General features: G+C 37.7%; 1 non-coding gene across 1 annotated transcript; it reads right to left on the reverse strand.

The window, feature by feature from the left end:
- Positions 1–11,338: 11,338 nt before the first annotated feature.
- LOC112761467 (small nucleolar RNA R71) lies at positions 11,339–11,446 on the reverse strand. Its single transcript, XR_003181862.1, has one exon. It is a non-coding gene; the product is annotated as a small nucleolar RNA R71 (small nucleolar RNA).
- Positions 11,447–13,273: the final 1,827 nt, after the last annotated feature.

Raw genomic sequence — 13,273 nt, forward strand, 5'->3', positions numbered from 1 at the left:
CAGATTCAAATGGTTATGGGATTTTGATAATTAAAATATAAATAAAACATAAAATAAGATAGAGATACTTATGTAATTCATTGGTGATAATTTCAGATAAGCGTATGGAGATGCTTTGTTCCTTCTGAATCTCTGCTTTCCCATTGCCTCCATTCAATCATTAATACTCCTTTCCATGGCAAGTTGTATGTTGGGTATCACCGTCATCAATGGCTACCTCCCATCCTCTCAGTGAAAATGGTCCTCTACGGTTTCTGTACGGCTAATCAACTGTCGGATTTCTCGTCTCGGATGAAAAATACCAGGCACAGCTACCGCATGGATAATCAGCTGTTGGTTCTCGATCGTGTCGGAATAAGATCCAGTGATCCTTTTGCGCACTGTCACTGTGCCCCACAGTCGCGAGTTTGAAGCTCGTCACAATCATCCCTTCCCAGATCCTACTCGGAATACCACAGACAAGGTTTAGACTTTTCGGATCTCAGGAATGCTGCCAATTGATTCTAGCCTATACCACGAAGATTCTAATCTCGGATTCAGATGCTCTGTTGTCAGGAGAGACGATTTGAATCGTTGAAAAGGGATCCAAGAGATACTCATTCTAGCTTGTCTTCATGTATAACAGAAATGGTTGTTAGGCACGCGTTCATAAGTGAGAATGGTGATGAGCGCACATAATCATCACATTCATCATGTTCTTGGGTACGAATGAATATCTTAGAATAAGAATAAGCTTGAATTGAATAGAAAAATAATAGTACTTTGCATTAATTCATGAGGAACAGCAGAGCTCCACACCTTAATCTATGGGGTGTAGAAACTCCACCGTTGAAAATACATAAGTGATAATAGTCTAGGCATGGCCATGAGGCCAGCCTCCAATGTCTAAGGACTAAACGTTCCAAAGATGATCAAAAGATGTAAAATAAAATCACTAAAAGTAGTTTTTATACTAACTAGTAGCTAGGGTTACATAAGATAAGTAAATGATGCAGAAATCCACTTCCGGGCCCACTTGGTGTGTGCTTGGGCTGAGCATTAAGCTTTTACACGATTAGAGACTTCTCTTTGAGTTAAATGCCAGGTTGTAGCCTGTTTGTGGTGTTTAACTCTGGTTTGTAACCTGTTTCTGGCGTTTAACTTCAGAATAGGGCAGGAAGTTGGCGTTTGAACACCAGTTTGTGTTGTCAAATCTCGAGCAAAGTATAAACTACTATATATTTCTGGAAAGCCCTGGATGTCTACTTTCCAACGCAATTGAGAGTGCACCAATTGGGTTTCTGTAGCTCCAGAAAATCAATTTCGAGTGCAGGGAGGTCAGAATTCAACAGCATCTGCAGTCTTTTTTCAGCCTCTGAATCAGATGTTTGCTCAAGTCCCTCAATATCAGTCAAAAAATACCTAAAATCACAGAAAAGCACACAAACTCATAGTAAAATCCAGAAATGAGATTTTTATTTAAAAACTAATAAAAATATAATAAAAATTAACTAAAACATACTAAAAACATACTAAAAACAATGCCAAAAAGCGTATAAATTATCCGCTCATCAGTATCCAACTAATATGTTCTACCTCTTCTTTTGATTGAGATTTTCTAAAGGTTCTTTTGGTTGGAATTTTAGTAAAAGTGCATTTTCATATAGGAATATTTGCAAAAGTGTATAAGGAGTTCACTTGAACTTGCATGCTATTATTCTCAATTTTTGTATTTTTCATTGATCTTGCAGGAGCGCTTGAAGAGTCCATATTTTTCAATATATTTTGGCTTGATTTGAATGGATTTTTAGCGTATGAACTCACACTTAAGCACCAAAATAGCATATTTTTGTGTTTGATCCCTAATTTGATCCTAAATGTGAAAACATGCATTTTAATGCTTAGATTAGTGAATTTTAATTCCACTTCTATGTCATTCGATGCCGTGGTATGGTTTGTGAGTGATTTCAGGCCTTGAAGGCAAGAATGGAAGGATAAAAGTGGAAGAAAGCATGTACAAGGGAGAAAACATGAAGAAAACAAGGAAAAGCACACACAGCGAAGTGTGCATGTGCACAGCCCTGCGTGCACATGCACAAGCGAGAATTTCTATGTGTGCGTACGCACGCACTTGTGCGTACGCATAGGTCAATTTTCAGCCGATTGTGCGGACGCACATGTCTGTGCGTCCACACAGGTCCCTGCACGTGATTGCATTAATGAAACATGTGCTGCACGAATTTGGAGGTCTCTTGGCCCATTTTGTGAGGCTTGAAGGCTGAAGTGAAAGGCTATATAAAAGGGATTCAACACACATTAACACACAAGCTTTCATTAGGATAGATTAGGTAAAAAATGCATTAGGAGTAGGAGTAGGAGTAGGGTAGAATTGCTCTCTTAGGGTTTTAATTTCCATCTTCATTGTAGCATTTTATAGCAAGATTTTCTTTGGATTTTTGCTTCTTAAATTGTAAGTACTCTTTAATTCCACTTTAATTACATTGTCTTTACTTTCATTTGCCTTGGTTCAAGTTACTTGTTTATAATTGCAATTTTATGTTTCTTGAAGTTTTGATTAATGAATTCTATGTTTCATGCTTCCTTTATGTTTCATTGCTTGTCTATATTTGGTTTTGTTGATAGTTGGTTATAGTTTGTTATTTTTCCTTGCAATTTTCCATGCTTTATTTTTATACACACAAGGTGTTTCTGAAAATGCCAATTATGAGTTTTGAGTAGATTTTCCCACCTTGGCTTGTGGTTTGAGTTCCTAGGATACTAAAGTCATAATGTCCGACATTTAGTGGTAATTCTTGGGTAGTTAGTTGACTCTTGTTTTCATTTACGCTAGCCTTTTATCAACTAGTTTGGTAAGTTGGCTAGGACTTATGGATTAAGGTCAAATATTTCTTGCTTGACTTACTCCTCGATGGTTGGGGTTGACTAGGCAAGATTGACTCATCATAATTTCCATAGTTGTGGTTATGGCAATGATAGAATTCCTTGGACTCTCATTCCCAAGTCAAGGCTCTTTTATTGCATTTATAGCATTTTCACTAAGTTTTGGTCTTATTTCTCTTTACTTGCATTAATTAAAATTTTGATCATCTCTTAGTTCTTTTATTGCTTGGTTCTTTTAATATTTTGTTCTTGATTGCAAAACCCCTTTTTGCCTCCACAACCGAAAGAGAAACACTTCTAATTGCATCTTAGGGAGAACGACCCGAGGTTTCATTACTCTTGGTTACTTTGATGTGAATTTAAACATTTGATTTGGGAATCAATTGTTGGTCTAGACTATACTTTCAACGACGAAATTCTATTTTGTGAAAATCTAGACTAACAATAGTTCTCACTATCAAATTTGTATTCGTTGTCGGGGATGCAATTGAGTGCTATCTTTTGGTTGTTGTAAATATGTTGATAGTGTAAATAGTTTACTTTTTTTGGTTATTTGGTTGCTTTTGTTAATGTTTAGTTTTCTTGTTTTTCTTGTTTGTTAATGTCTTTTGTTTTTATTTGCTACTTTCTCTATGAGCTATCACTCTTGTTACTTGGAGCTTGTTGAGATTGTTTTGTAGGGTATGATGAATCCAAATTGGGATTGCTCCAAGGAGTGGGAGAATCAATTTAGGGAGGACCCAATTGCGTATGAACAACACTCATGGCAAACACCTCCCTCATACTACAACAAGCTAAACCCTTCCCTATATGAATATCAAGCCCAAGGATATGAGAGATACTCCATACACAACCCTCAACCACCAAACTTTCAAGTACTACACCATGCACCCCCATGGAGTCAAAGTGTCTTTATACACCTTGTTACCAACCATATGAACTACCACACCCTTATACACCACCTCAATACCCTCATCCACATGACACATCTTCCAACTATACAACCTTTTCCCCAACCTTTGAGCCCTTCCTTCCACCTCAATATGAAGTTTTCCAACCCTTGTCCCAAGAACAACAAGACCTTCAAGCATTCTTCCAAGAGCAAGAAGGGTTCTGAAGGATGCAAGGGGAGTTTATGGCTACCATAGACAAAGCGGTGAACCGCTTAGCCTCACTACGCTCAAGCAATCAAGATATTCCCCTTGAAGAAGGTGGAAGATCAAGTATGGAGTGTAGTAAGGAGGAGAACATGGAACCTCAAGGGAAGGTAGAAGAGTTAGAAGAAGAATTGCCACAAGAGGAGGAAGGTAGAACTTGGGAACCGGAGGAGGTAAATGGAGAATGGAGGGAGTTTGATCAAGAAGTGGATCGCATCATCAATGATTTTTTGTCCACCTTGGTCAACCTCCTCAATAATCTTGAGGAAGCTTTCCGGGGAAGAGCTAAAAAAGAGTGGTGAGGAAGAGGTAATCACCCAAGAAGTGGAAGTATTCATACAAGAGTCCAAGAGAGTGACTTCAACCCAAGGACAAGTTGAATGGGTAATAATTTCCTCCATGAGCTTTATTGGCCCATATCAATTTGCTCTCTTGGAAACGGATTATCAACTTAAGGTGCTTCTTGGAGTGTTAAATGGTGAAGGATTGGATGTTGGTTGGCATTGGAGTTCAAGGAACAAGTGGTGCAAGGTCCAGTTTGGAAGAATCCAAGATTCAAGTGGGTGCTTCAAAGGTGCTTCAAGAGGTTGTTCATCCAATGGCACAAGTGAAGGTCAACAAGAGGATGATAGAAAAACCAAAGTGTGGGATCCGGGCAACAATTTTGGATCCCAATTGTTTTCTTGAAGTTGCTTAAGAGCTTGATGTGCTTTGTGTGGGATCCCGGAAGATTCTTGAGTAGCAAGCATGGGTGGCAACTCAAGGATGAGTGGAAGCATAAGCCACCATGACACTAGCTTCACTCAAAAGTCCAACTTGAGGACTTAAAACTAAAGTGCTAGGTGGGAGACATCCCACCATGGTAATATCCTTCTAGCTTTCTCTCTTTTAGTTTTGTTTCATGAATAATTGGCTATATTGCTTGGTTGGTTTGATTTATTTTGATGTTTGTTAGTTAATTTTGGGTGAAATAATGTGTTTGTGGAGTTTCATGATGTTTTGGGGCTTGAAAACCTATTTTGGACATCAAGTTTGGTGCCTTAGAGCCAAAATTTTTGTTGCAGGAACAAAGTCCTGTGCGTCCGCACAGACCCGTGCGTGCATACAGATCCCCTGTTTCCCCATCCCTGTGCGTCCACACAGCAATGTGCGCTCGCACGCACCTAAAAACTCCCTTTGTTCGCAGCACATGCACGGCTTGTGCATGTGTACACCACCCTCCATTCCCCTCTGTGCGACCGCACACCATTTGTGCGGCCGCACACCAAAAAAAAAACGTTCTGTGCGTGCGCACAGCCCGGTGCACACGCACATGCCTTGAGACCCCCTCTGCCAGCAGCGCTCGCATGCTGCGGTGCGCGCGCATACCCCCTCTCTTCGTCCCGTGCGTCCGCACACAACCTTGTGCGTCCGCACATGTCTTTTCTCCCTTCTCTATTTCTTTCTTTCTTCTTCTTTTCTTTTCTCCTTGTATTTCTTCTTTCTTTCTTCTCCTCTCCGGCGAAGTTCCACCACTGTGAGCCTCGCGGTGGCTAACACAAGTGCCACTGTTACCTATCCCTTTCTTTTATATTCTTCATCTTTTTAATTTTCCTATTTTACTCTTATGTACTTTGTTAATTTACTTGCTTCATTTTCATTTTCTTTATTTAGTTCTGGTAATTTAGCATAAATTTTTCGTAATCCTTTGTTTGTTTGTTAAGTTCCAAGTGTTCAATTTTCAATTATGGGTTGCGGATGTTTGAATTTTGGTTTGAATTGATGATGCACTGCACTCTATGTGTTTGACATAATGCCTACATGAACATTTTGTTTAATGCATGTGTTGTAGCTACCATGTGTGTTAGACTATATCCTTGTTTGGCATTCTAATCAAGAATTGTGCACCCTTGAATAATTATAATGTTGTTTTAGGTTGGAATTTCAATCATGTACTTGATCATTGTCTTGAGTTACTAGCACCAAATTGATTTAGAAATTAACTTTTTATCTCTTAGTTGGTGCAATTTTTAACAAGTACATATTGAATTTAGTGAATTGAATGGAATTGCTTGTTCATCATGATTTTTAAGTCAATATAATCACATCACAAGGTATTTGCTCCTTGTTAATGCTTTGCATTTGTTTGAGTTGACTTGACTTGATCCTTATCAAGACTTGTCACTTTTTGTAGCAAGCACCTTCCCATGTGATTAGTTGATTACCCTTAAGGATGAATAGGTAGTTCTGTTCATCATTGCACTGGTTATTGTTTGTTGTGCTATTTTACATCAATTTTGCTCTTTCACTTGGACAACTTCAATACCCAACATCTCTTACATTCAATTCACTCTTGTTGTAGTTGCCTACGTTTGCGTGTGCTTAATTGATGCTCATGCATTGTTTGCATCTTAGGCCATTTAATTGAGGAACTCTTTCTTACTTTTTGATTGGGTGGATGCCACTTTAACCGGCCGTTGTGTGTATTCCACACCACTATGCAAACTTCTTCAATTAGATGCTTAGTTGCTCCCTCCTTTACCCTTTTGTGTTACTTGCCCTATGATTCTAATTATACTTTCTCTATTCTTTCTGAGGATGAGACGTCAAGACAAGGAGCCAGGAGAGGAGGACGACACCGAAGATGGAGATGCCAAGAATGCATTGGACTCGGTGATTCCCACACAACCCAAAGCCCCTGCATCTGTCAGTTGAAGATGGAGTGCCTTAAAGACATTTTCCCCTCGGATTGTGTTTATGCACGGAGGACCGTGCAACGCTTAAGTGTGGGGGAGGATTCGTCATTTTGGGGAGTAAACTTTCTCTTCCGAACACTTTGCACTTTAATTTTTGTTTCTTTTATTATGTTTCTTGTAGATATTTAGAGTGTTTTTGATTGTTGCATTGCATTTTCTTCATAGTTTATATCTATTGCATTTTTGCATCCTTTGCATGACATATATTTTATAGATAGAAGTTGTGATTGGATGATGTAAATAGCTTATGCCTAGTTTATCTTGATCCTAATTGTTCATGTTACTTTTTGCTTGTTGAAAATTAAGGAAAGAACTAGAAAATTTTGAAAAAATTTTGCATCCATCACAACATACATACATACATATATGAAATAATTTTGGTGAAAAATAACAAGGATTTCCAAGAATTTTTTTTCAAGGGCGTTCTATTGAATTGATTGAGAAAACTATTTTCAACTTGCTTGAATGATTTCTTTATGGAACATAGAAGAGTAAAGAACAAATACCTTGTGAGTTTTGGGCTTATATTGAGTGGTTACATATTTTAACCACTAATTTTGTTCATTGTGTGCTATATCTCTTCTATGATTGTAATCTTAGTTTTGCTTGACTCTTTATTTCCAATGATTGATGTTTTGAATTGCATTGAGCATGACTGAGGCCATCTTTGCATGACTCACTTACCCATATGGCCTACCCTTTACATCTACCATTGTTAACCCCTTTGAGCTTTATCTACCCCATTGTTCTTGATTGTAACCATATCAAAATCCTAAGCATAAAACCATGAATAACCTTGGATTGAATCCTTGATTAGCTTAGGTTGGAGAAGTGATGAGCAGATAATTTATACGCTTTTTGGCATTGTTTTTAAGTAGTTTTTAGTATGATTTAGTTAGTTTTTAGTATATTTTTATTAATTTTTAAATAAAATTCACATTTCTGGACTTTACTATGAGTTTGTATGTTTTTCTGTGATTTCAGGTATTTTTTGGCTGAAATTGAGGGACTTGAGCAAAAAGCAGATTCAGAGGTTGAAGAAGGACTGCAGATGCTGTTGGATTCTGACCTCCTTGCACTCAAAGTAGATTTTTCTAGAGCTACAGAACTCCAAATGATGCGCTCTTAATTGCGTTGGAAAGTAGATATCCAGGGCTTTCCAGCAATATATAATAGTTCATACTTTGCCCGAGTTTAGATGACGCAAACTGGCGTTCAACGCCAGCTCCCTGCCCTATTCTAGAGTCAAACGCCAGAAATAGGTTGCAAAGTGGAGTTAAACACCAGAAACAGGTTATAAACTGGCGTTTAACTCCAAGAAAGACCTCTCCATGTGAAAGTTTCAATGTTCAGCCCAAGCACACACCAAGTGGGCTCCGGAAGTGGATTTCTGCATCATTTACTTAACTCTGTAACCCTAGTAACTAGTTTAGCATAAATAGGACTTTTTACTATTGTATTTACATCTTTTGGACCATCTTTGGATTATCCTTTGATCACGTTTTGGGGGCTGACCTCTCGGCCATGCCTGGACCTTGTCCTTATGTATTCTCAATGGTAGAGTTTCTACACACCATAGATTAAGGTGTGGAGCTCTGCTGTTCCTCATGAATTAATGCAAACTACTATTGTTTTTTTATTCAACTCAAGCCTATTTCTTATCTAAGATATACACTTGTTCTTCAACCTGAGGAAGGTGATGGTCCATGACACTCATCATCATTCCCACCCATGAACGCGTGCCTAACAACCACCTCCGTTCTACTTGCAATCGCTTAAGTGCATATCTCTTAGCCTTCTGGTTAATGACGCATGGTTGCCTCGCCTGACACCGAGCCTTCCATTCCATGAGATCAGAGTCTACGTGGTATAGGCTAGAATTATTGGCGGCCATTCTTGAGATACGGAAAGTCTAAACCTTGTCTGTGGTATTCCGAGTAGGATCCCGGAAGGGATGGCTGTGACGAGCTTCAAACTCGAGAGTGCTGGGCATAGTGACAGATGCAAAAGGATGACTGAATCCTATTCCAGTATGATCGAGAACCGAAAGATGAATAGCCATGCGGTGACAGTGCATTTTGGACCATTTTCACTGAGAGGATGGGATGTAGCCATTGACGACGGTGATGCCCTGCATAAGCTTGCCATGGAAAAGAGTATGAGTGATTGGATGAAGACAATAGGAAAACAGAGAATCAGAAGGAACAAAGCATCTCCATACGCTTATCTGAAATTCTCGCCAATGAATTATATAAGTACCTCTATCCTATATTTTATTTATATTTTAATTATCAATTCACCATAACCATTTGAATCTGCCTGACTGAGACTTACAAGGTGACCATAGGTTGCTTCAAGTCGACAATCTCCGTGGGATCGACCCTTACTCACGTAAGGTTTATTACTTGGACGATGCAGTGCACTTGCTGGTTAGTTGTGCGAAGTTGTGATAAAGTGTATGAATTACGTTCCGAGCACCAAGTTTCTGGCGCCGTTGTTAAGGATCACGATTTCGCATACCAAGTTTTTGGCGCCGTTGCCGGGGATTGTTCGAGTTTGGACAACTGACGGTTCATCTTGTTGCTCAGATTAGGTAATTTTATTTTATTTCTAAGCTTTTTATTTCTTATTTTCGAAAAATACAAAAAAAATTAATAAAATCATAAAAAACCTAAAATAATTTTGTGTTTTCGTTTGAGTCTTGTGTCAATTTTTAAGTTTGGTGTCAATTGTATGTTTTAAAAATTTGTGCATTTTTCGAAAATTTTATGCATTTCATTCTTCATGATCTTCAAGTTGTTCTTGGCCAGTCTTCTTGTTTGATCTTCATATTTTCTTGTTTTGTGTCTTTTGTTGTTTTTCATATGCATTTTTGCATTCATGGTGTCTAAGCATTGAAAATTTCTAAGTTTGGTGTCTTGCATGTTTTTCTTTTCTTGAAAATTTTTTAAAAATAAGTTCTTGATGTTCATCATGATCTTCAAAGTGTTCTTGGTGTTCATCTTGATATTCATAGTGTTCTTGCATGCATCATTGGTTTTGATCCAAAATCTTAATGTTTTGGGTCATATTTGTGTTTTTCTCTCTCATCATTAAAAATTCAAAAATAAAAAAAATACCTTTTCCTTATTTTACTCAAAATTTTCGAAATCTTTGGGTTGACTTAGTCAAAAATTTTTAAAATAAGTTGTTTCTTGTTAGTCAAGTCAAGATTTCAATTTTAAAAATCCTATCTTTTTCAATTCTTTTTCAAAAATCAAATCTTTTTCATTTTTCTTAATATTTTCGAAAAATTTTAAAATTTATTTTCAAAATCTTTTTCTTATTTCTATTTCATATTTTCAAAATTAATGATAACCATTAATGTGATTGATTTAAAAATTTTAAGTTTGTTACTTGCCTAAGAAAGATTCAATCTTTAAAGTTTAAATCATATCTTTTTGTTTCTTGTTAGCCAAGTAATCAACTTTAATTTTCAAAATCAAATCTTTTTAAATTTCTTTTTCAAATCTTTTTCAAAATAAATTTCAATCACATCTTTTTCAAAATTAATTTCAAAATCTTTTCTAACTTCTTATCTTTTTAAAATTTGATTTTCAAATCTTTTTCAATTAACCACTTAACTTTTTGTTTGATTCTTATCTTTTTCAAAACTACCTAACTAACTCTCTCTCTCTAATTTTCGAAAATCCCTTCCCTCTTTTTCAAAATTCCTTTTTAATTAACTAATTTTTATTTAATTTAATTTCATTTTAAAGTTTTCAAATTTTAACTTTAATTTTTTTAATTAAAAACAAAAAAAAATTTATTTTTATTTTGTTTAATTTTCGAATTATTCTCTCATCTCTCATCTCCTTCTATCTATTTATTCATCTACTAACATTTCTCTTCCACACAAAATTCGAACACCATCTTCTCCTCTGTGTTCGAGTTTTTCTCTTCCCCTTCTTTTATTCTTCTCTTCTACTCACAAAAAGGAACCTCTCTACTGTGGCAAAGAGGATCCCTATTATTTTCTATTATCTTCTTTTTCATATGAGCAGGAACAAGAATAAGAACATTTTTGTTGAAGCTGATCCTGAACCTGAAAGGACTCTGAAGAGGAAGCTAAGGGAAGCTAAAGCACAACTCTCTGGAGAAAATCTGACAGAAATTTTCGAAAAAGAAGGAGACATGGCCGAAAATAATAACAATGCAAGGAAGATGCTTGGTGACTTTACTGCACCAAATTCTAATTTACATGGAAGAAGCATCTCAATCCCTGCCATTGGAGCAAACAATTTTGAGCTTAAACCTCAACTAGTTTCTCTGATGCAACAGAACTGCAAGTTTCATGGACTTCCATCTGAAGATCCTTTTCAGTTCTTAACTGAATTCCTACAGATCTGTGATACTGTTAAGACCAATGGGGTTGATCCCGAGGTCTACAGGCTCATGCTTTTCCCATTTGCTGTAAGAGACAGAGCTAGAATATGGTTGGACTCTCAACCTAAAAATAGTCTAAACTCTTGGGATAAGCTGGTCACGGCTTTCTTAGCCAAGTTCTTTCCTCCTCAAAAGCTTAGCAAACTTAGAGTGGATGTTCAAACCTTCAGACAGAAAGAAGGTGAATCCCTCTATGAAGCTTGGGAGAGATACAAGCAACTGGCCAAAAAGTGTCCTTCTGACATGCTTTCAGAATGGACCATCTTGGATATATTCTTTGATGGTCTATATGAGTTATCAAAGATGTCATTGAACCATTCTGCAGGTGGATCCATTCACCTAAATAAAATGCCTGCAAAAGCTCAGGAACTCATTGACATGGTTGCTAATAACCAGTTCATGTACACTTCTGAGAGGAATCCTGTAAGTAATGTGACGCCTCAGAGGAAGGGAGTTCTTGAAATGATGCTCTGAATGCCATATTGGCTCAGAACAAAATATTGACTCAGCAAGTCAATATGATTTCTCAGAGTCTGAATGGAAAGCAAGCTGCACCCAATAGTACGCAAGAGGTATCTTTTGAAGAAGAAGCTTATGATCCTGAGAACCCTGCAATAGCAGAGGTGAATTACATGGGTGAACCCTATGGAAACACCTATAATCCCTCATGGAAAAATCATCCAAATTTCTCATGGAAGGATCAACAAAAGCCTCAACATGGCTTTAATAATGGTGGAAGAAGCAGGTTTAGCAATAGCAAGCTTTTTCCATCATCCACTTAGCAACAGACAGAGAATTCTGAGCAGAATCCATCTAGCTTAGCAAATATAGTCTCTGATCTATCTAAGGCCACTTTAAGTTTCATGAATGAAACAAGGTCCTCCATTAGAAATTTGGAGGCACAAGTGGGCCAGCTGAGTAAAAGAGTCACTGAAACTCCTCCTAGTACTCTCCCAAGCAATACAGAAGAGAATCCAAAAAGAGAGTGCAAGGCCATTACCTTACTTGGTGTGGCCAAACCCAAAGAGGAGGAGGAGGACGTGAATCCTAGTGAGGAAGACCTCTGGGACGTTCAGTGACCAATAAGGAGTTTCCCTTTGAGGAACCAAAGGAATCTGAGGCTCATTTAGAGACCATAGAGATTCCATTGAACCTCCTTTTACCATTCATGAGCTCTGATGACTATTCATCTTCTGAAGAAGATGAAGATATTGCTGAAGAGCAAGTTGCTCAATATTTAGGAGCAATCATGAAGCTGAATGCTAAATTATTTGGTAATGAGACTTGGGAGGATGAACCTCCATTGCTCATCAAGGAACTAAATGCCATGGTTCAGCAAACTCTGCCTCAAAAGAAACAGGATCCTGGTAAATTCCTAATTCCCTGTAACATAGGCACCATGACCTTTGAGAAGGCTCTGTGTGACCTGGGGTCAGGAATAAACTTAATGACACTCTCTGTAATGGAGAAACTTGGGATCTTTGAGGTGCAAGCTGCTAGAATCTCATTAGAGATGGCAGACAACTCAAGAAAATAGGCTTATGGACAAGTAGAGGATGTGTTAGTAAAGGTTGAAGGCCTTTACATCCCTGCTGACTTCATAATCCTAGACACTGGGAAGGATGAGGATGAATCCATCATCCTTGGAAGACCTTTCCTAGCCACAGCAAAAGCTGTGATTGATTTGGACAGAGGAGAGTTAGTCCTTCAACTGAATGAGGACAACCTTGTGTTTAAAACTTAAGGATCTCCTTCTGTAACCATGGAGAGGAAGCATGAAAAGCTTCTCTCACTGCAGAGTCAACCAAAGCCCCCACAGTCAAACTCTAAGTTTGGTGTTGGGAGGCCACAACCAAACTCTAAGTTTAGTGTTGAACCCCCACATTCAAACTCTAAGTTTGGTGTTGGGAGGTCCCAATAATGCTCTGACCATCTGTGAGGCTCCATGAGAGCTCACTGTCAAGCTACTAACATTAAAGAAGCACTTATTGGGAGGCAACCCAATGTTATTTAATTATGTCTATTTTATTTTTTCGTGTTTTATTAGGTTGATGATCATGTGGAGCCATAAAAACT

Source organism: Arachis hypogaea, chromosome 16, assembly GCF_003086295.3.
Source record: "Arachis hypogaea cultivar Tifrunner chromosome 16, arahy.Tifrunner.gnm2.J5K5, whole genome shotgun sequence".
Classification (NCBI taxonomy): Eukaryota; Viridiplantae; Streptophyta; class Magnoliopsida; order Fabales; family Fabaceae; genus Arachis; species Arachis hypogaea.